This window comes from Balaenoptera acutorostrata, chromosome 1 (genome assembly GCF_949987535.1).
Source record: "Balaenoptera acutorostrata chromosome 1, mBalAcu1.1, whole genome shotgun sequence".
Lineage (NCBI taxonomy): Eukaryota > Metazoa > Chordata > Mammalia > Artiodactyla > Balaenopteridae > Balaenoptera > Balaenoptera acutorostrata.
In genome coordinates this window covers 58,791,163-58,814,697 of record NC_080064.1, presented here as the reverse complement: position 1 = coordinate 58,814,697, position 23,535 = coordinate 58,791,163, and the positions used below count along the sequence as shown (strand labels likewise).

General features: G+C 44.0%; 1 long non-coding RNA gene across 2 annotated transcripts in view; it reads right to left on the bottom strand.

Moving 5' to 3' along the window:
• Positions 1–23,535, bottom strand: part of LOC114236107 (uncharacterized) — a 98,057-nt gene that overhangs the window by 4,967 nt on the left and 69,555 nt on the right. The window lies entirely within an intron of this gene.

Genomic DNA, 23,535 nt, shown 5'->3' with positions numbered 1-23,535 from the left:
TGAGGAGATGGAGGGGGGAGGGGCAAGATAGGGGTAGGGGATTAAGAGGTACAAAGTTCTATGTATAAAATAAATAAGCTGCAAGGATATATTATACAGTGCAGGGAATATAGCCGATATTTTATAATAACTTTAAATGGAGTATAATCTCTAAAAATATTGAATCACTCTGTTGTGCACCTGAAACTAATATAATATTGTGAATCAACTGTACTTCAAAAACAACTTACCATTAAAAAAGCTTTTTTGCTAACTTCTAGAAGCTCATTTCCATTCTTAATGTGTTCCTTCTTCTCTTCGTCATTCTTCTGTCAGCTCTCATGTACTATGATTGAGTAGACCTCTGCTAATAATTTCCATATCCTTAATGATTTATAAACTTTGGTCATGTTGCTCCTTCTTTTAGTATCATTCAGCCTTTAAAACCTCAGACAAAGGAGTGAGAAAGACCTGGCCTCAAGTTCTGGCCTTCCCACTTACTTATAAGTTACATGACCTTGGACAACATGATAAACTCTTGTTTCAGATATTTATTGCTGTGTAACAAAACACTCTTAAGACTTAGTGGCTTGAAACTAACCATTTTATTATTCATTTCAATTCTGTGGGTCAAATTGGTCAATTCTTGTACAACACATGGTGTCCGCTAGGATCACTCACATGGCTGCATTCATCAACGAGCTTGGCTTGGGTTCACGTGACCAAGAGGGCCTCACTCAGATGTCTGGCACCTCAGCTGGGGTGGCTAGAATCGCTGGGCGCTTGGCTGGGCCATTCTTTCTTCATAGCTTCTCATAAAAACTGGCCCCTTTTTCTATGAGGCCTTTCTCTCTCAACAGGGCAGTTAGACTTCTTTCCATGGCAACTGGCTTCCAAGAGAACAACGACACACATTGCCAGCTGTCTTAGAACATGGGCCAGAATCAGCCCAGTATCACCTCCAGTGTATTCTAGCCATGGCGATAGCCATGAGCCAGCCGAGACTCAAGGGGAGGGGAAATAGACGATAACACTTGGTGGGAGGAGGGCCAAGTGTGTCCTGGGAGGGGAGGAATTGGTGGCCATATTGGCAAAAAACCCATCTCTAAGTCTCTGTTTCCCCATCTGTAAAACTGAAGATACTAATAGATGCTATCATTATAAGATCATAGTGAAGATTCAATGTGATAATGCATGCAAGATGTACACTAATCATGACTCCAATCATTATTATTATTATTGCTATTTTATTCCAATCAGGGTGGAAGTTGTTCAGGGTCATTCTGAAATTCACTTCTCTTTCTTTAATAAGATCAACACCGTACTAATCATCACCACAAAGAGGACTGGAGCCAACATAAAAACCTCTATCCTCCCTGGCACAAGTCAGACCTCCCTGGGAATCCTCAGGGTTTTCCAGTCTCCATGCCTGCTCCCCACTTCCCTCTTGCGGTGTGGCTCTTGGAGTGAAAGGTCATCAATATTTTTGGGGCCCACTTTCAAAATGCAACAGCTTCTGCAATTTTTATGAAATCAGCATTTTGCTTCTTGGAAAATCTTAATGCCTTTCTCTCTTTGAACTCTGAGATTTCACTATGTACTTTCATGAAAGAAAAATAAAAAGCAGAGGGTAGCACAAAATGCACTCACTTCATAACTCAGATCTTCAAAGAAACATGTCATTTCCATGCTGATTTGGTGTTCCTCACCAAATCGTATCCATTGGTGAGTGGGAGGAAAGATTCACTCAAGAGTGGATCTGAATTGAAGAGTAGTCTAATATGATCATTTAAACAGTTCCTTTTAGATGGGGTACCATGTCTCTTAGACACTCTTTCCCTCCTCCTGGTTTCCTCCCTAAACTGATCCCATATGGATATTGAGGCTTCCTGGACAAATGGAAGAGCCAAGGAAAAGAACTTGCCCATAAGATTTTTGAGCCTGATGTCCTTTGCAGGGGCTGGAAGAAGGTACATTTTTAAAATATATATTTATTTATTTACTTATTTGGCTGTGTTGGGTCTTAGTTGCGGCATGAGGGATCTTCGTTGTGGCATGAGGGATCCTTTGTTGTGGCGCAGGCTTCTCTAGTTGCAGTGTGTGGGCTTCTCTCTAGTTGTAGTGCGTGGGCTCCAGAGTGTGGGCTCAGTAGTTGCAGCACGCAGGCTTAGTTGCCCCGTGGCATGTGGGATCTTAGTTCCCTGACCAGCGATCGAACCCGCGTCCCCTGCATTGGAAGATGGATTCTTAACCACTGGACCACCAGGGAAGTCCCAGAAGGTACATTTTTAATAGTTCAATTTCTTCCATGGTTACTGGTTTAATGTTTCGACTTCTTCTTGAATAAATTTTGGTTACTTATATTTTCCTAGAAAATCATCCATTTCATGTGGGTCTCATATTCATTGGTATAAGTTGTTCATAAATGTTCCCTTTAAAAAGTACCCTCTATATGTGTACATTTCATACCTTTTCATGGCTGATATTACCTATCAAGTATTTTCTCTTTTTTATCAATCATTCTAGCCAAATAATTTTTAACCTTAAAAAAGCAAACCTGTGGCTTTATTGATCAAGTTTGCTGAGTTTTCTCCATTTCATTTTTTTCTTCTTCTATATTCATTAACTCATTTCTTACCACTTACTTTGGCTTCATTTTGTTTTTCTTTTCAATCTTTTTTTATGTTCTAATAAATAAATGTAGGGCTAGCGTTTTCTTCTGAAACTTGCTTTGCCATATCCCATTGGTTTTGATGTGTGTTTTCATTGTGGTCCAGTTCCAAGCAGTTTACTTCCTCTTTAAACCAAGAGATCTTTAGAAGTGTGTTTTTATATTTCAGGAGTATAGCGGGTTTTTTTTTTTTTTTTTTTTTTTGCTCCCTGTTTGTTAATCTCTAAATTTATTGAATTCTGGTCAATGAATGTGGCCTGGATAATAACAGTTTTTAAAAGTGTGTTGTTATTTCCTTTGGGCAAAGAACAGAGTCAATTTTGGTGAGCTCTGCATGTGTGCTTTAAACTAAAAAGAAGGGCTTAATATTGCATTATTTTTACCTTCCAGTATTGTCATAACTTCTGAGAAAGGCAACAATTTAGTTGCATTGATAACATTGGACTCATTTGTTCAACAGATCTTCACTGAGTGCCTGCATATTCTAGGCACCATAGGCTTTGGGAGACAGAAAGATGAGCAATAACAGGTGCAGTCCACCCTTGTGAGTTAATGGTCCAGTGGGAGAAGCAGGTATGAACCACAGAGTCCCTTTAGTGAAGCAATGAACCGAAGAAAAAAACATTTGGTTCTGTGAATGCATATCACAAAAGATCCTGTCCTGGGGAAAGCTCTCCTGATATTTGAACAGAGAGCCAAAAGGGGAGTGGAAACTAACTAGGATAAGGACTGGGGAAGGGAGAGGAAGAAGAGCGTGTCACAACGCTCTGTGTGAAATGTGATCAGGTATATGTGGTGGGGCCCTGGGAGTAGGCCAGGGCGGCTGCAGCACCCATGGTGGAATGTTCACTGCACTGGCCGAAGCTGGGAAGTTGTGTGTGTGTGTGTGTGCGCGCGCGCGTGTGTGTGTGTGCGCGCGTGCACGCGTGCTGGCAGGAGGAGGTGCAGACCGTATAAGGCCTAATAAAGAATGTTTATCCTAAGGGACTTCCCTGCTGGCGCAGTGGTTAAGAGTCTGCCTGCCAGTGCAGGGAACACGGGTTCGAGCCCTGGTCCGGGAAGATCCCACATGCCGGGGAGCACCTAAGCCCGTGCACCACAACTACTGAGCCTGCGCTCTAGAGCCCACGAGCCACAACTACTGAAGCCCGCGGGCCTAGAGCCCGTGCTCCGCCACAAGAGAAGCCACCGGAATGAGAAGCCCGCACACCGCAACAAAGAGTAGCCCCCGCTCGCCGCAACTAGAGAAGGCCTGTGCGCAGCAACGAAGACCCAATGCAGCCAAAGATTTAAAAAATTAAAAAAAAAAAAAAAGAATATTTATCCTTAAGAAAAATGGGAAGTCAGTAAAAGAATTTAGCTAGGCTTATGGGACCATATTTGTGGTTTTAAGAGATATTTTGTAATGTTTGCTCGAGGAGTTTTTTATTCCTTGATGTTGTGCATAGAGGGGTCCCACTTCCCTTCTTGCCCTTTAGCAACATTGATCTAAATATAGTTAAGAAAACTAATCCCCAGGTGCATTTTCTATTAGAGGCCTGCAAATTACCCTGTACCTTTGGAACCAAGTCTGTACTGCTAGTGTAATAGATTATAATAATCATAACAATAAGAATCATATAATAATGGCTACCATTTTTTGAGCATTTGGTCTGTGCCCTAGTTCTGTGCTAGGTCCTCTACAAGTTTTATCTCATTTGATCCTCACAACAACCTTATGAGCTTTTTTTTTTTTTTTTACCACACATGTTAATCACCATGCCTGTCACCCTTTGTAAGGGAAACTCCCTGCCTACAACTTTCATTGAATGGGGGATGCCCTCAGTGTCTTTGATTCATCTGATGTGATTATCCTCAAACACACACACACACACACACACACTCATTTCTGATTGGATCAGGGGTGAGCCCAGGACCCAACAGCAGCAAATCCAATGGCCAGCCAGCAGTTTTTAGGGTATCATAACACAAAAAGCCTTGTCCAAATAGATTCTTGCTTTTAGACATTTCAAGTTGGGATGTATAAAGCAAATCAGTTAATTGCAGAAACTGAAGTTGAAAGATGAAAGGCCAGTGAGGCCATGATGGGCCTGAGTAAGTTGAGGGCATAAGTAAGTCAAAGGTACAGAGAAGCAGAAGCTGGAAAAACTGGTTCATAGAGGGAAGAGAAGCAGATTCAAGAAGCCAACTCTTGAATAACAGCTGAGCCATGTGAATGATGGGCACTAGAGAGAAGATCCACACATTCCTGCCTTGGCATCCAATTCCAGTCTCTGAAGCCCACCCGCAGTGTGGTTCCTCCTCCCAGCTTTGCATGAGATACCTGCCTCCCCTGTCAGGCATCCCCAGAAGCTCATTACCAGAGTGCACCTGGAGGAATCACTGCTCCATGAAACACGAGAAACTCAGCATTCTCAGGTGCAGATGAAGAAATAGAGGCTCAGAGAGGTTAAGTAACTATCCCAAATTGCCACAGCACATTGGCAGAGCAGAAATTCAAACTCAAAGGAGTGTGACTGTAAAGCCCTCATCCTTAAGCATAGTACTGTTAATATTATAGCAGCAGGAATTATCTGCTTAAAAATATTTGCTCAGACCTTTATCTTTTTACCTTGAAAATAAACACTGGGGGTACACTACTCTCAAATTAGTAAACTAAGTGACCTGGCATTATTGGCCTATTGTTAAGTACCACAGCTTAATAATATTTAACATGAGATGATCATTGCTCTTGAGTGGACTACACAAAAGCAGTGTTTTGACCTAGTCAGCTATTTGGAGAGCATGGCTGGGGGTGGTGGAGCGGGGCACGGACACATCAAAAGATGGGTTTATAATTTCTCTTCCAAGAACTGATTAGTCTTGCAGGTCTGAGACCTGATTATCCATTTAACTGGGGAGTGGCCATGGATGAACTGGATCATGTGAAAGAAACTTCTAGCAATCACTGGGAAGCAGACAGCTGCTAATCCAGTTTTTGGCTGTGGAGGAACAGAGCTGGGCACCCAATCAACCCTATTTGTGGTCCTCTAAGTGGAATGTCCTCTTCCTTGTAAAAGGGTTTCCAAGTGAAGTGGCAAGGGGAGTGAGCCCACAATGAATTTACTGAGTGCCTAGTAAGGATGAGGCCTTGTGCCCAAGGAAAGTGTAAAGGTCAGAGTCATCAGTCCGCAATGCCTTAAGTAGGTCACCTTTGCTGTGACACAGCAGGAACTCTCTGAGATTGCAGCCTTCTGGTAAACCACCAACACTTTCTCTCCCAAGACCCTTCTTGCATGTGTGCAGTGACCCAGTTGCCTCTCCAGATGGTCCCAGGTCCCGTGCTGAGGGCCGTGGAGATCTTCCTCTTTGGTGTCCCTTCTCAGCAAGGCCTTATGTGTCCTGAGCTAATTGCAGTTGAAGACATTTCCTTTTCTGACCTTTGCCAAACCACCTTTTACCTAATTCCTGGTGTTTACCCTGTCGAGAGGGGGTGTGGCCAGAACCCAGAGACCAGACAGACCCACAGAGGCAAGAGAGATTAGGAAAGTCCCAGTGGGCTGCCACAAGCCCCAGCTACATGTCCCATGAGTGTCGGCCAACAAACTGAGTCACAGAGTCCAGCGGCAAAGATCAAAACCAAGCCTTGAGGGCAGACACTGGATTCCACAGATTGTCCCCCGGGTCCATCTTCACTCTTCTTTCCTTCTCCATATACCCACTATTACTCACTGAATGTTTTTCTTTTTAAAATTCATTTTCATCTTTTATTTTTTTAAATAGGCAATCACTTTTATTTATTTTTTTAATAAATTTATTTATTTTATTTATTTTATTTTTGGCTGTGTTGGGTCTTCGTTGCTGCATGCAGGCTTTCTCTAGTTGTGGAGAGCGGGGGTTACTCTTTGTTGCGGTGCACGGGCTTCTCATTGCGGTGGCTTCTCTTGCTGCAGAGCACCGGGTCTAGGCGGGCAGGCTTCAGTAGTTGTGGCATGTGGGCTCAGTAGTTGTGGCACACAGGCTTAGTTGCTCCACGGCATGTGGGATCTTCCCAGACCAGGGCTTGAACCCGTGTCCCCTGCATTGGCAGGCAGGTTCTTAACTACTGCGCCACGAGGGAAGCCCCTAAAATTCATTTTTAAACTTAAATAAGTAAAACTGTGTATCAGTAGGGTAAATGAAGAATGAAGGTCACTTGTCAAAAATAAAAAAGGAAGCCTTAAAAATAGATTTAACTATCAAGGTAGAAACCGTCTGTCCACGTTTTACCTAAAATTGTAGGTCATGGCCATGGCGGAGTGCCTGCCTCACCTTGGCCTGCCTTGGGCTGGAGTGTCCAGGCCTGACCCAGAGTCAGCCTTGCATGTGGGGCCTGTTTCCACCACCTGTGGTTGACAGACTGAAGTGACTTCAGCTAGCTGGACCTGTTTCCTTCCCCATCAATGGGGGACCACAATAGTACCTGCTTTGTAGGGCTATTGCAAAGATTAAATGAAATAATGCAATGAAAGCTCTTAGCACAAGGCCTGGCACACATTATACACTCCACAAATGCTGTCTATCTTTTCCAGAGCTCTCCCTATAAGTGCACTTGTGATTTTCAGACCGTTCATCCCAATGTTTGTTTGGGAAGCATGGTTTTTAATCAGTAAGGCCAAAGTTCAACTTGAAATAGAAGGCATCTAAGTGATGAAACAGAGAGAAAAATATAATTATAGTGCTATTATTGCTCAGGATGAGAAACAGTAAACTAGAACAATGGTTCATGAGGAGCAATTGGCCAAGATTAAACGCATCTTTATGAAGGCGGTCAGGACTGCCTCTAACAGAAGGGGCTGGCCCCGCCCCCCTGGCTCCACCCCCTCACCCAAACAGCCCTGTAGCGGAACCTAACCCTGGCTTCTTGGCAGCAGTGGGAGTGAATCAGGTCAGCCTGAGTCCAGAGTCCTGAGTCCTGAGCCCCACTTGGCACAGCTTCAACCACAGGTCTGGGGTCACAGTCATGCCCGCTCCAGGCCAGAGGCCTGGCTCCCTGCACTCAAGGTGCCTCTCAGCTTGGAACACAGGAGCACAGCTGTGGCCAGTTCCCAGCCTCCAGCACAGCAGCTTCCAGACATTCTGCCACAGAATTTTCCCAAATGAAACTTCCCCCCTTCCTGTACAGCTTGGCTCTGGCCACCTTGAACTCCTCTCACTTTCAACCACTTCCTTTCTTTCTCAACACGAGCTTCCCTCCACAGGCCCTGAGTTTCTTCATCATGTCACTTCACCCACCTTCCAGGACACTAATCTACCTTCCTCCTCTCCTCTCCTCTCTCTCCTCTCATTCTCTTATTCTTTCTTTTTCACCCTACCTTCTCCTCCCCTCCCTTTCTTCTTTCCCAAATGTTTTGAGAGCATTTACTAATGGGCTAGGTATTGTGTTAGAGATTACTGTGGTAACAGGATCCTTGTCTTTATGGGATGCTTTCACTAAAAGGAAAGACTAACACTAACAAATAATTTCTTGAATAATTATTTAATTACACCCATAATAATGCTGAAAATAAGGGATCCAAGTGGGCCAGATCCTACAGACCTGACTTGACATTGTCCACAACCAGCTGGCATATCTAATGTGCTAGACGGGGACTGCCCTGTAGAGCAAAGATTATGTCTGCTTCACATTATATCTCCAGGGTCTAGTACAGAGCCTGGCACGAACATAGTAGACACTCAACAATTACTTGTGGAATCAATGAATAAAGTGCTTTTTAGTATAACCTGTTAGTGCTCATTTAAACATGGGAATCATGAGGGAAAGTCCCCTTTCTCAATCCCATCTCCTCCCCTCACACTATCAACAGCCAGGTAATTAATAGCCGATTAGATGCTAAAGGAATGAGGTGTCAAGGAATAGAGGAAGGCCAAGTATTCTCCTAGATTCTCTGCCCTCAGCTCTCCCACTGAGGAAAATGTACCCAGAACCTCCCTTCCAGGAACCCCCAGCTTTGGGGACAAAAAAAGAGCAATCCTTCTGCCTGGCTTCACAACTTCTTTGGTGTGGAGGCATTTTCACTACCCTCACCATGGCCAAAAAAGTGTCTTTCAATTCACGTCCGCTTTGGGACTTGTTATTCCGACTGCCTCAATTATGTAGGAAGCAGTGGGTTACTGAAAATCATGCTAATATGAACAGCTATGAAAAGATATTAATCCAAAATGAGGGGCAGGGTACAACTTCTAGTAATAAGTGAAAGGAGAAAATATCCAGAACACGTCTACTCCATCACAGTTTCACTTCAAACTGGAAAATAATAATAAGGTGTTAAAAGATGGGCGGAAACAAACTGACAAAGTAAAACAAACCCTCCAATTACAGCACAGGTACCACTGAGAGGAGGGCAGAGTACCACTGTCAGCCTCAGGCCCTCAGGGAGATGTGTGGAGGTCACGATGTGTGAGAAGGGAGAAGATGGGCCATCGGGCAAGAAATAACCAGCCTTGGGCTTGACCTGAACTTGAGCTGGCTCTGATAGGAATCTGTCCAACTTGGCAGTGATGTGACAGTAAATTCCATGGATTTGAAAGCACAATTCACAGCAAAAAAACTTGATTGCATTTTGGACAGAATTATCCTCATTGTTACTGAGCTGGACAAAAAAAATGTGCAAGAGATGCAGCATCTGTAACTGTCTGGCCTGGGACACAATTGGTCCCTTTCTCCCTGGTACCCAGGGGAAGTAGGCTGATATAAAGGCTGGTGAGGTCACCTTCAACGCACCGTGTGTGCGCCGGCAGGCACGTCAGAGCGAAAGAGAGACGGATGCTCAGCCCACTTTGGGACAAGCAATAAGCTCAGCATGTTTGCTTCATAAACTCAGAATTTAATAGCTGTAAAGGATGTTAGAAACTGCCCAGTCCAAAAGTCCTGAAGTAGTTCAACCCCATTGTTTCCAGGGTGAGACTGAGGTCAAGACACAGGAAATGACTTACTCAGAGAGCATTGCTAAATTGGTAGCAGAGCCAAGACCTGCTCACAAGGTGCCTTCTTCTACTTCAATTTCCTCATGTGGTAGAGGTCAGTAAATGTTAGCCATCATCACCTCTGTTACTATTATATGCACTTTGCACACCCTGTGGCAATTAGATTGTATCTTCCTGCCTTGTGAATGCAGAAACTTGAGAGTCACACAGCTAACGAGGAGCAGCCCTGGAACCCTGGTGTTCTGATGCCACTGCTGTGCTCCCTCTGGTCCTCACACTGTCTCCGTGCACGCCGTGTCCCGTGATCTGTATACTGTGAAGCTCTGAGCCTAGAAAGACCCTGTGATCGTTGGTTCTAGAAAATAGCTCTGCTAACTTTGTCTGCACAGCGGCTGGGCTGTTGGGATGCTCCCCATGGGGACAAACGAACACCCTCTTCAGGATGACTCTTTTCTTTCTGGTGAGTGTACAACTGGGGACCGTGCTAGAAAGCAGAAGCAGTTCAGACAGGATGCTGGAGAGGCAGACAAGCAGCAGATCCCAGAAGGGCCCTGTCCAGGTTAGGGTGCTTGGATTTTAGTTTACCTATGGAAACGCTGGTGCGGTTTGAGGAATCAAATGCTGTGGCAAGATCTGTGCTTGAGGTATTTCGTGCTGGCGGTTGGGCGAAGGATGGTTTTGAGAGGGTTGGAGGAGAGGTGGGGAGGACTGACGGGGGTGGCAGCTTAGGGGAGATGATGGTCGTAGGGGAGCAATGGAGGGGCAGACTGAGGACAGAAAGGGTGGAGTCGGGGTGAGTCTCCAGTATGCAGCTTTGATGGCTGAGTGGGATGAGGGAGGAAGACACATGGCACCGGGGGAGAAGACTAAGAGTTCTGATTTAGACAGTTTGAGATAAAGATGCCCAAAGGATATTTGAGCCTGGATTCCTCCAAAGCAAGGCCTGGCACACAGATTTATGTGCTGGTCGTTTATTTCAGAAGTGATCCCAGGGAACAGGAGTGAGAGACCAGGGAGGCTAATATAAGACAGCATGGAAAGTCAATCAAGGATGTGTATTGTGTTGGCCCCTCCATGGGACACTAGCACTGGATCCTCCCAGGGCCTCCTGGGGAACTTACACTACATCTCAGGATTGGCCACCAAAGAGACAAAAGGGAGAAGCATTATCCACTGGTTCTTGTACCTCATTGGTCCAGGGCTTCTCCATGGAATGTTATGCCCTCCCTCTGCCCCCATATCTGAGTTGCACATGTGTAAAGGTCAGGCACTTCCACAGGTAGCTGGGATGAATGAATAGGTGTCCAGGGGCATCAGAGAAGCTCCAAGGCAGGAAGCAAGGTGTAAGCTACTTGCTGAGGTAAGTTACTATGTGAACTAAATCAAAGCCAGGGCAGAACTGCCTGCCAGAGCTGCTTCTGGACTTGGAGGTGAGACCAAGGGTCTGTAAGATGATGCACAAGAGGCATCCAATTCATGAGACATCTAGGTGGGACTGTCCAGTGGGCAGATGCATAAATCATCTAACCACTTCTCTGGTGGCGCAGTGGTTAAGAATCTGCCTGCCAACGCAGGGGACACGGGTTCGAGCCCTGGTCCAGGAAGATCCCACACGCCGTGGAGCAGCTAAGCCTGTGTGCCACAACTACTGAAGCCCACGAGCCTAGAGCCCATGCTCTGCAACAGGAGAAGCCACTGCAATGAGAAGCCCGTGCACGGCAATGAAGAGTAGCTTCCACTCGCTGCAATTAGAGAAAGCCCGTGTGCAGCAACGGAGACCCAATGCAGCCAAATAAATAAATTTTTAAAAGAAGAGGAGAAGAAGAAGAAGAGAGGCGGGGGCTGGAGATAAAGATTTGGGAATCATCAGTGCGCAGGTGGTGGTTGAAACCAGGGAAAGTGAGCTGAGTGCCAAGAGCAATAAGCTGAGGACGGCAGCCTGGGGAACACGTCAGGGGAAGGCAGAGAAGAGGAGCCCAAGTCAGAGCAAGAAAGGTTAGGGAGGTAGAAGGAAGTGTGCAAAGTGTGGTTCCGCGGGAGCCAAAGGGGCAGCAAGGGGACTGGTCTGAAGGGCTCTAATTCATCACAGGCCCTTAGAAACCCCACCAGGTCTGGGACTCAGGAGGTGGTGGGTGCCATCAGCAAGAGGAAGTTTAGTACAAGTGTGGCATCGGAGGCCAGAGAACAGTGGGCTGAGGCATGCACAGGAGGTATGAAACCGGAAGGAACAGTGCAACCTGCAGAGTCACGGGGATTGCCCTCACGCAGGATGAGGACAACAAGGAGCTGGGAACAGATTTTAGGTCAGAGAGTGAGGAGATGAGGGAGATCAGACAAAAAATGATGCACTCTTAAGACTGGGGGAGCACACGGGCTAGAACCGGCCATTTTTCTTTTCCGACTGTGACCTTCACACCTGAGGATCACAGGAAGAGTCTGCTCTAGCACTCAGTTATTGCTATTCGTTGGTTAGCATTTACGAAGCCTCGTGCAAGTAACTGAGGACAATACAAGAATGACTGTGATCCCGTCCCTGCTTGTCAGGAGCACTCAAGCTTAGAGCCTGGGAATTAGCTACGCTCCAGAGGAAGTTAGAAACTGGGCTGGGTCAGGGATGCTGATCTGGGGTCCAGGAGTCTATTCGTTCTTTCAACAAATTTGCTGAGGGGCTACGATTGGCCAGGCCTGATCCAAGTGCTGAGAATACATCAGACAACAAAACAGACCAAAATCTTGCTCTCCTGGACCTTATATCTTAACAAGATGTATTAGTCAGAAGGGTCTGCAAAGCATCAGTGGCTTAACCAAGCAATGCTTCATTTATTTCTCCTTCACACAAAGTCCACTGTGATTCTCCAGGGCAACTGTCCTCCAGGCAGTGACTCAGGGGCCCAGAAGGCTTCACCAACTCAGTCTGAGGTTCCTTGGTTGCTATGGCAGAGGAACAGAGGAGAGACGGGAACCTGCCAGTGGCTGGTCAGTACAGCAGGAAATACCCACCACACTTTCCTTCAGGACTCGTCACATGGCCTCACCTAATGCCACACAGGCAAGAAATCTGGAGGAGCAAATGGAATAACTGGTGAGCACTATCATTTCTGCCCCTTGTGAGGAGACAGCCTATAGACATAATAAATATATAAGTTATATACTATATAAGAAGGTGGTTAAGTTCCATGGGAGAAGGAAAGCAGGGTAAGGTGGATGGGCAATGTCTGGGTTGGGGGGGAGCATTTTTAAAGAGGGTATTCATGGTAGGTTTCATTGAGAAGGTGGCATTTGAGCAAAGCCTTAAAGGAGGTGAGGGAGCCATTTGCATATCTGGGAGAAGAGTGGCCTCAGCAGAGGGAACAGTCTGTACAGTGGCCCTAAGGCAGGAAGATGTCTTGGGGAGGAGAGAGCAGTAGTAGGAAGTGAGGTCCGATGGGTAAGGAGGGGGCCGAAGGAGGAGAGGAACAGTGTACGGATTGGGTAGGGCCTTAGAGGCCATTTGTCAAAACTTTGACTCTGAGGGGAAAGGAAGCCACTTATAGGATTGGAGCAAAAGAGCGTGAAGCTTTAACGTGACTCCTCCGGCTGCTCTTTGGAGAATAGGCTGTAGGGCAGGGAGGCTTCCAGAAAACCAGATAGAAGGCCGTGCTAGTCACCCAAGCGGGAGACGGATGGTGGCTGGGGCCAGGATGGTAGCGCCGATGAGAAGCAGTTCAATTCTGCACATTTTTGGAAGTCCGAGCCATGGGGCGGAGTTTCTGGAGCTTTTGTGCTTCATCAGCTCTGGCTGTGTACGTCACAACAATCCAGAGTCACTGAGATGAAAGTGAGTCGGGGGGGGGGGGCGGGGGGGAGGAGGCGGGGAGAGCGAAGGTGGAGGGAGGGGGCAGGTAGCGAGTCCAGTGACAAGGCTGAGAACTAACTGGACTCTAAGCCACGCCCTTCCCTGCGCAGCGAGCCTGCGGAGGGATTTGCCTTCAGAGCACGCGGAACCTGCTGACGGGACGGTCATGCCCATTTCCCACGAAACCCCAGCCCTGCAGTCTGGCCACCTGTCAGTTATCACAGATACACATTAAACAGCAAGGTGAAGAGCCTGAGGTCTGCAAAGTCAAGATGACCTTAAAAGCCAGGGTCAGAGTCAGAAAAGGAACGTTAGTGCCCTGCCTCCGGGCTTCGTGCAGCTGCTTCCTTCTCCTGCTCTTCCCTCTTTGACCCATTTTTACCGAGGTCAGAAGAATTGGGGCAGGGGGGAGAGACGATCCGAGCGAGTCTTTCCGACCTATCCTGTCATCCCACCTCACTCCTCTGCACTTGGCACAGGCTTTGGGAGTCTCCGCACCCGCAGAATGTTCAAGTCTAGCCCTGTGAGGTGGATGGAATGTATCAGGAAGCACAGCAAAACAGCCGCAGTCTGTGTAGTGGTTGGAGGTAAAAAGCAAAGACTCTGGTATTAGAACTGGTTCCAATCCCAGTTTTGTCACCAGTTAGTTATGGTACCTGGGACAGTTACTTTAGCTTCAGTAAGGTTCAGTTTCCCTATCTGAGAAATGGGGATAAAACCTATGTCATAGAATTGTTACAACAGACATTATTGTATGTAAAGTGTCTGGCTCAGAATAGGAGGATATGACAGATCCAGTACGTTGGTTTGCTCAAAATCTCTTCTCAAACATCTTCTGCCTTCCTCTACTAGAGAGGGTAGAAGAGGGACAATACTCAAACTCCCAGCTCTTCTGTAGCTAGGGGTGGCCATAAAACCCAGTTAGGGCCAATGGGATGTAGGTAGAAGTCCTTGACTTTTCCAAATAAAAAGGCAGGGCTTCCAAGCATCAAGTCCTTACTCTTCTCTCCACCCCTCTCCCCCACCTTCTTGCCTGGAACTCAACTGTGAGAGTGGAGGTAGAGCAGCCATCTTGCAGTCATGAGGTAACAAGACAAGAATCATAAGCAAAGGATGATGGGGTGGCAAGACAGAAAGCACTGGGTACTTGAGGACATCGTGGAGCTTCTATTTTAGTCCATGGCTACCTGCCCAGAAATTTATTGTTGTGTGAGACAAATACCTCCTCACTGGTATTCACCAGTGTTTGGTGGGGTTTCTGCTATGTGAAGCAAACACAATATCAGTAGCTATCATCATCATCATCACTGTTCTCCTGCATCTATCACAACTTCCAGTCACAGATTTAGATTTTATTATCTAATTGGGGAGCCAATTAGGATTTATTAAATGAACCTCTAAGGTATCATTTCCCAGGGAGTATTCCAAGAAACATTGGCTCTTCCAGATATTAATAGGTGTTCTGAGAAAAGAAAACTCTCTACTGTCAAGTGAACAAATGGTGGTACCTGGCAGAGATATTTTAACAGTGATTTCAAGCCGGTGTACTATCTGAGGGCTTTCCAAAGGATATGTGTAAAAAAAATTATTTTAGAGAATCAGGTTCAGATCCTCAACTACCATAAGTACTCTTTGCAAAAATTAATATGTCTAAAGACTCCTCATTAGGGTTCCTCTCTCCCTCCTGTCTTTTCATCACGTCCATCTTCCCACCTTACAAAAGAAAGGTGCATCTCCCGCCCGACCAGAAATTACCCTGATGCAATGCACTAAAGTTGTAGAAAGCTCTGTGCCACAAAGAGACGATTCCGAATATTGCTGTTTAACTGGATTCTAATGGCCAGGTCATCCTTTTGCAAGCCTTGTGGTTCCCAATTCTTTGCTTTCAACAGAATTGAAGGACACTCTAATTGAATTGTCAGCTGATAAATCATTAAAATCTTTTCTTAATGATGAATGACCATGTGATCTTCGTCTTATATCTTTGGAATAGTGCAGACGTGAGTGGCAATGCTATTAAATCTATTCTCACCTACTTATTTATGTGAACACAGTTTCTCAATGCCTATATCTGTAAAAATAATAAATAGGAATAGAATGGATGCTGCACCCTGTCTCATTCTAGCAATAAATAACTCACCCATGGATACAAAAAACAATTGAGAAAAAGCGATACTCAGCTTATTAATGAATGCAATTCCAATAAAAATTTAATTTTACGTTTAATAATTTTGCATCATAATGAATTGTAATATTTGTCTGTTGTTTTGACTAATTCTGTGCTAATGATAACTAAGTCCAGAAGAAAAACTTTTACAACACTTTGCAGCCCTCGACTTACATTTGCGTGTGTGTGTGTAGGTACAGAAGTATGATAGAGTGACCAGTAAAGGCCTTTAAACATTTAAACATTATTTTAGAATAAAATTCTGTGGGAGGGATTTCCCTGGTGGTGCAGTGGTTAAGAATCTGCCTGCCAATGCAGGGGACACGGGTTCGAGGCCTGGCCCGGGAAGATCTGACATGCCACGAAGCAACTAAGCCCGTGCACCACAACTACTGAGCCCGCGTGCCACAACTACTGAAGCCCACGCACCTAGAGCCCATGCTGTGCAACAAGAGAAGCCACCGCAGTGAGAAGCCCGCGAACCTCAACGAAGAGTAGCCCCCGTTCCCTGCAACTAGAGAAAGCCCACGCACAGCAACTAGAGAAAGCCCACGTGCAGCAACCAAGACCCAATGCAGCCAAAAAATAAATAAATGAATGAATAAAAATTAAAAAAAAAATTCTGTGGGAAAAGTGGAAAGGAGAAAAATGGTGACCATGTGTATTAAAGAAAAGCTTGTTCATGTACTTTTAAACTAGATGGTGGTGGATATCAAATTCTTGTAGCTGGTGTCAAATTGCTGTGGTATTTAGAATTCCTTGGAAAATATTTAAGAGAGCAATGTAAGAGCTTTATTTTTAAATGGCAATATTTATAATATGTCAGAAATCATATCCTTTGCAACTATTTAAACTTATCGTGAAACTTTTTAGATGTTTATTTAAAAAAATGGATGGGGGTATACAGTTTTCAAAATTTTGGAGGAGTATACAGGCAAAAATTTGAAGATCACTGCCTTAGAGGATCTGCTTTCATGGATAGATAAAAATGCCAAGTATTAAGAATGATATTGTGGAACTAGTGCTTCTACAATCATTTATTCTTCTGAAAAAGGCTAATTATAATCACTGCCTTGCATATTATACTGTACCCAGCATCCTTTACACATAGATAATGCAAAGCTAAACTTTACTCCTCTCTCTCTCCCACTTAATCACAAAAGACAGCTGTTTGGAATCCAAAGTTATTAATCTATTAATAAGATTTCATCTAAATTGTGAGGACAAGGATATAGTCTACAATCAAGTAGCTTAAAAGAGAAATACATTTGGAGGACAAAATACCAAAAAAAAAAAAAAGGATAGGATTCATAACAAAAAGCAAATTAAATATGTTGTCAGTGAGAGCTGAGTAGGAAAAATAGGCAGTGCCAAGGGATGAGAGTTAACTGCTCTGTCCCAGCTGTCTTTTGAAGAATGTATTGTCTACTTTTATGGGATGCATATGTTGGGACCCAGTAGATCTAGAAAGAGATGGAAAAGGCAAAGAATAGCAATCAAGAACAATGAAGATCTGATTTTACTGAAAGGCCTAGATTTCACTTTAAAGTAGTTCACTTATTAAAAGATTTATGTTTCTGTCTAAATAGGAAGTCAAATGGTAGCCCAGGGGATGTTTCAGAGTCAAACCTCTCAGAAGAAGGGAATTACTCAGGGTGTATTAAGGATACATTAATATTTTTTTGAAGGGATATTTGTTTTGGTAAAGAATCTTTGGTGATCAAAATTCCTGCTTAGACTTCTTCCACTGTATAAAAGGAAAAATGGGATAAAAGTGAAGAAAATAAAACTTCAGATTATCACAACCATTGTAAGATAATCGAATTGTAGCTTGAATCAATTCTAATAACTAAAGCCAACTTTTGGTTAATAATCATAAGAGATGCTATTAATAATATTAATAATAACTCAATTTATTGGTTACTAACTAGTACTTATAATGAATAAATTATTCAGTTTCATAACTAATTGTCAAGCTTCATTTAAGCCAAAAGTCCTAACATCTCCTCTGGTAGAGGTGTCATAATGATCTAAAGACAGGAGAGATGTAGGAAAGACCTGACTGATTCACAGTAGGGACTCTTGACATTTGAAAATAAGGAGCCAAGAGAACAGGGCAGTTCTCTCCAGCCCACCCAGGAGAGAACAGAAGACCTACTTTTAAGAAATCAAAACAACAACAAAACAATTCTCTCATTTCCAGTCCACTCCAACATCACATATCAAGTGTTAGTTATTTTGGAATGAAGAATAAGACTTTTCCCCAGTGAATTTGCTCCTTCTTCTGCATTGCCTTGCTCATTGTGAGTCTACAACCTGTACACCTGCACACGGCAGCCTTGATTCACCATCTACCATTCTCCCACACTAGAAACCTGGGAATCATCCTGGTTTCCTCTAATATTTCCCTCATCCACTTCTCTCCATCTGTCTGTCTCCTAGCAAAGAACTCAAACATGTATGGAATAAATGACCTGATTTAATATGATCTATGATTGATCTCTTTCTTCAAGGAGTGCTCTGTGAAAAATGAGGAGCTGGACACAAAAACCCCTTGTCCTTTAGCTCTTCAGGTGCCACCTCCTCCAGGAAGCCTTGCAGATCCCCTTCCACCAATCAGACTCGGGTATGTGACCCTCCTCTGATCTCCCAAAGCACCCTGTGCTTACATTTGCCGAAGAACTTATAATTCTGTCTTGCAACCATTAATTTACTTGCCTGAGTCCCCCACTAGTTAGGGACTTTTATACCTGGATCCCCAGTGCCTAGAAGAGTATCTGGTGCAAAATACAAAGACAATGAATGTTGTTGAATGAATGAATGAATGAATGAATGAATGATACAAGGAATAAGTGCAATAAGAGGTACCCACAAAGCAGTCCTATGGGGAGACATATGAAAAAGCAGCTAATTCTGCTATTAGGGTGAGTCAAAATATGAGTTGGAGTTTCCCTAGTGAATAAGGCAAGGAAAGGTGCTATAAGCAGAAGGAATAGCATGAAGAAAAGCATGTGGGCAAGAAAGCACATGAAATATTTAAGATAATGGGAGCCTGGCAAAGCTCAAGAACAGCTTTGAGTGGGAGGAAATGGGGCAGATGTGGCTAGAAAAGTTGTTTTAAACAAGTTGTAAAAGATCTGGAAGAGATATCAAGGGGATTGAAAATTATAAAGTAGAAAGTCACTAAAGTTTTTAAGCAGAGTAGTAACATGATCAGATCTCTAAAAGAGAAAAAATACTTTGTTTCCTTTTTGGTAACTAAAAGCCATAGCTCTAACTTCCTCCATCTTTATATTTCTTGCTACTTCATGAAAATAAAAAAACAAAGGCCAGCTGAAGCAATTCCTTGCCTGGTCTGAACTAGGTACTTTTTTTTCTTTTCCTTGTTTTCTGGCCAGTCGCTTGGTGAAGCGAGTGCATCACACAGCTGGGAAAACACGAGCTTCTCGAGTTTGTTTGGCTTCAGAGCTATGTGGGTGAGCGTGAGTCTGGGCAGTGTGTCAGCTCCTTCCTGAAAGTCTGGGTCAAGGAAGTCCACGACACAACCTTGTTTACTTGATTTTGCTTTCAGTGTTGAGAACACTGGTTCTGATGACTACAAAGGTGTATGTGGTCGCTGTTGGCTCACAAGCCTGCAATTCCTTTGAAAAGATGATCTGATTGGGACAACTGTGACCTTATTTTAATACCTCAGTTCCTTTTGAAATGCCCAGATGGAACTTGATGCTTTATTTTCCTAGTGGATTTTGTTCCTGGCTAACCATCGTAGTTCAGTGGGTCATTAGGAGTAATTCTTCAGGACTGAATCGCTGGGCTGGCAGATTTGGAGGTGGGGGACTCCCACCTTGAGGAACCAGTCTGCTAGCCCAGATACATGGAGTTACAGTTAATTGACAAATGTACACTGAGTGCCTGCTTTGTGCCAAGCACTGGGATCCCAACATAATGAAACAGTTTCTACCAGAGTCCAGTAACTAGACTGAAAACTCATCAAAGGTAAAAGCCAACTCTTATTTCTCTTATATCTCCCAAACTGCCTAGTGCAGTTAACTCAAGGTAGAGCCTCAGTAGATATGAAGGCCTTAAATAAACAGGTATATTTCAATTTTGCCCAAAAAATATTTACTAAGAACCTACTATGGGCCAATATCATGTTAAGTAGTAGAGAGACAAAGATGAGAAAGATGGGGCCTTTACCCCCAAACTTCTCACAGTCTGGTGGGGAAGACAGACATTAAAACAATTATTCAGCCTATTTGAATCTGAGCCTCCAAGGAACCCCAAGGCCCCTAAAGAACCTTTTGCCACTTTGTCCCTCCTCTGGAACCCCCAGGCCTCCCTACAAAAAGGCTGGCCGGGATACTGCCCAGCACAATGTCCATTCTGATGTTTTTGCCTTTTCAGTTGGTATTTTACTATCATTCCTACAGGTAGTAATAGAGGCACAAGCCTCTCTTACTTGGGGCTCAGAGGAGGGAACAACTTGACAACACGACCTGAGACAAGAGCCTGATTAGATCTGGAAGGGGATTATGCAATCTCCAGCAAAACCCAACACAGCAGGTGATGTTTTGTTTCAAGGAGTCTACTCAAACCAAAAAAACCCCTACTCCCCCAAGCATGGGTTGTGCAATCCAGATAGAAGGGCACCTGACCATTATTTCATGTTGGAAATGATGGATTCCAGATATAGAAAATCATTTTGAAATGGTATTATAAAACATTTTAATTTTAAAAGTTAATTTAAATAGTCATTTCTTCTGATTCTGCACCAAACATTATCCACAAGCCTGGTTTTGTAGCCATCTTGGTTCAAATAATCGTGTTGCCTGCTGAATCCTTAGACTCACTCATGAGCCACAGTGATCCACAGAACCTTCCAAGGACCAGTTTAAGAATCTTTAGAGCTAATCCTCCAGGCAGAGGAGAAAGGAATGTTTTCGTTTCCTTTTCATCCCTTGCAAAGCTGATGTTTAGAGCCTAGAAATGTGGAACCTTCAACATTCTGAAAAACAAAAAGAAAGAGCTGGAGAGAGAGTGAGAAGGAGAAAGGAAGGAAAGGGAAAAGGAATGAAAGGGGGAGGGAGGGAAGAAAAAAGAAAGGGAGAGAAAAGAAGGAAAACCATCTACCCAAACTTCTCCTCAGATTTTCAAAACATAAATTCATAAAATCCTAAAGCTGAAAGGGCCAATTTCCCACTTGTAAAAGCATCAAACATCACCTGAGCCGGTTCTTCAGTAAGAACCACAATTATTCTACAGAAACATGTCAACAGTTCTCTGCTCAATTTTATGAGCAAAAGCAATGAAACAAATTACACTTGTCTGTATTCTATAGGTAATTGAATTTGGCTTCTTAAAATTCAGGTGTTAGACTGTTGAGCAGAACATGCTAGTTCCTTTGTTAACGCTTTTGTTTCTACCTCCTTTCACCCAAAGCAAAATTTCATAATTGGATTATTTAAAAATAAATTACTGGCACAAGACTAGACTAGTCTCTCGTCACTTTTCCAGCCTCATCTTTCTCCACTTCTTGCTGTGCCCACGAACTAGAGCTCTCGATTCCCATGCAGACACCACACCATTTCACCTCCAGGCATTACACACATTCCCCTCTCCACGGAATGACCTCTCCCGCAATTCTCCCTGCAAGCATGGACTCCTCCAGGATGACCTTCCTCCTCTCTCTTCCTCCTCTGGATAAGAAGCCCTTCCTTTGCGCTCCTCTCTCATGCTTAGTGCATCTTTCACCATCCCACTTACCACCTCACATTGTAAGGACCATGTTTGTGCACACACCCGTCTCCCCCTCTCTCCAAACACGGTGACTATGCATCACTTATTTTTCACATTCTTATGGCCTAGCATACTATCTGAAAATAGTAGGTACTGGTATCAGTTCTTTATTGCTGCCTGACAAATTGCCTCCAAACTTAGCAGCTTAAAGCAACAATATTGATAATCTCACTTTCTGTGGGTTAGGAATTCAGGTGCAGTTGCAGCTTAGGTGGGTGACTGTGGCCCAGGGTCGCTCACGAGGCCGCAGTCAAGGTGCCAGCCAGGCTGCCATCATCACAGGGGTTACTGCAGGAGGGCTCTGCTGCCTAACTCGCTCCTGAGGCTGTTGGCAGTCCTCAGAAGACCGACTTCCAAGCCAATCACATGGCTGTCCGGCAGGCTTTAGGTCCCGCTGGGATCTCGACTGAAGATATTATTTCCTTACCACATGAGGCTCTCCGCAGAGTTACTCAAAACATGGCAGCTGGATGCCCCCAGAGTAATGGCTCAGAGAGAGACAGAGACAGACAGACAGACAGAGAGCTCACGTGCGTTAGAGCATGTGAGCAAGATGGGAGTCTCTGTCTCTTTGTAACCTAATCTCAGAAGAGACATTCCATCACTTTTGCTGTGTTCTATTTGTTAGACCCCAGTCACTAGGTCTAGCCCACGCTCAAGAGGAGGGGACTGAACAAGGACGTGAATACCAGGAGGTATCAGGGCCGACCATAGCGCTTAGTAAATATGTTGAACAAATCGATGCATCTCTCTAGTCAGAATGAGTTTTTCCTTCCCTGAAGATGTACAGCATTTAATCTATTTATTAAGCAACACAGCACAGTGTGTGTGACTTTTTAGCTGAGCATATGCTCATACGCATCAGTGGATTATAAGCAACTGCATAAAAACAGTGCCAAATATATGGCTGAAATGAAATAAATAATTATTGATTGGGTGAGTAAGGGCAAGAAAGGTTGACGGAGACTAGTATGTGTCCATCAATATTTGCTCTTCAGTAAAGGAATTGTCTTACTTTTAGCTGGGCACATAGGTGTTCCACCAGAGACTATATTTCCCAGTGTCCCTCACAACTAGAGATTGGCCATGTTACCAGATATTGGCTAGTGGGATATGAGTGGAAGACTGGGAGAGCACTTTTCTTCCTTTCTTCCCCCGCTGACTGGGAGACAGAGGTTTGGGTGGGTTCCTACAAAAGAAGATAAACAATGAGGGTGGCAGGACCACCCTATCAGACAATTTCCGTATGGACTAGTACCTGAGGCAGAGCTAAACTTTTACCTTATAAAAGCTACGTGCTTTATATATATATGTATATATATATATATATTACTCAGCCATGAAAAAGAATGAAATAATGCCATTTGCAGCAACATGGATGGACCTAGAGATTATCATACTAAGTGAAGTAAGTCAGACAAAGACAAATATCATATCATACCACTTATATGTGGAATCTAAAAAAAAAAGATAAAAATGAACTTATTTACAAAACAGAAACAGACTCACAGACTTAGAAAACAAACTTATGGGTACCAAAGGGGAAAGGTGGCAGCAGGAGGAGAGATAAATTAGGAGGTTGGGATTAACACACACACATTACTATATAAAAAATAATCAACAAGGACCTACTGTATAATACAGGGAACTCAATACTCTGTAATAACCTACATGGGAAAAGAATCTGAAAAAGAATAGATATGTGTATATGTATAACTAAATCACTTTGCTGTACACCTGAAAGTAGCACAACATTGTAAATCAACCATACTCCAATATAAAATAAAAATTTTAAATAAAATAAAATAAAAACAATGTGCTTTAGGGTCTTGGTATTATATCAGTATAGGCTATTACCTGTCTGGTACAGAGTTTTTAAAAAATCCAAAAAGAAGTGTCCCACAACCCCGTCCCCTACCCCAGAGCTTGCCCCATGCTTTAAGCATGCTCTAGGAACTCCACAAATATTTCTTAGATCAAATTGTGCCTGAAGACCCACTGGGCTGTGCTGGTGAATAAGAGAGGAGTATTAAAGTCACCACTTTTCCCTATAGTCAGGCGAGCACAGGCTTCTTGGGTCAACTCTTGTAAAATTCAGGGCTATGAGGCTTCTCAGTGAAGCAGCTACAGCAGCATGGAGTG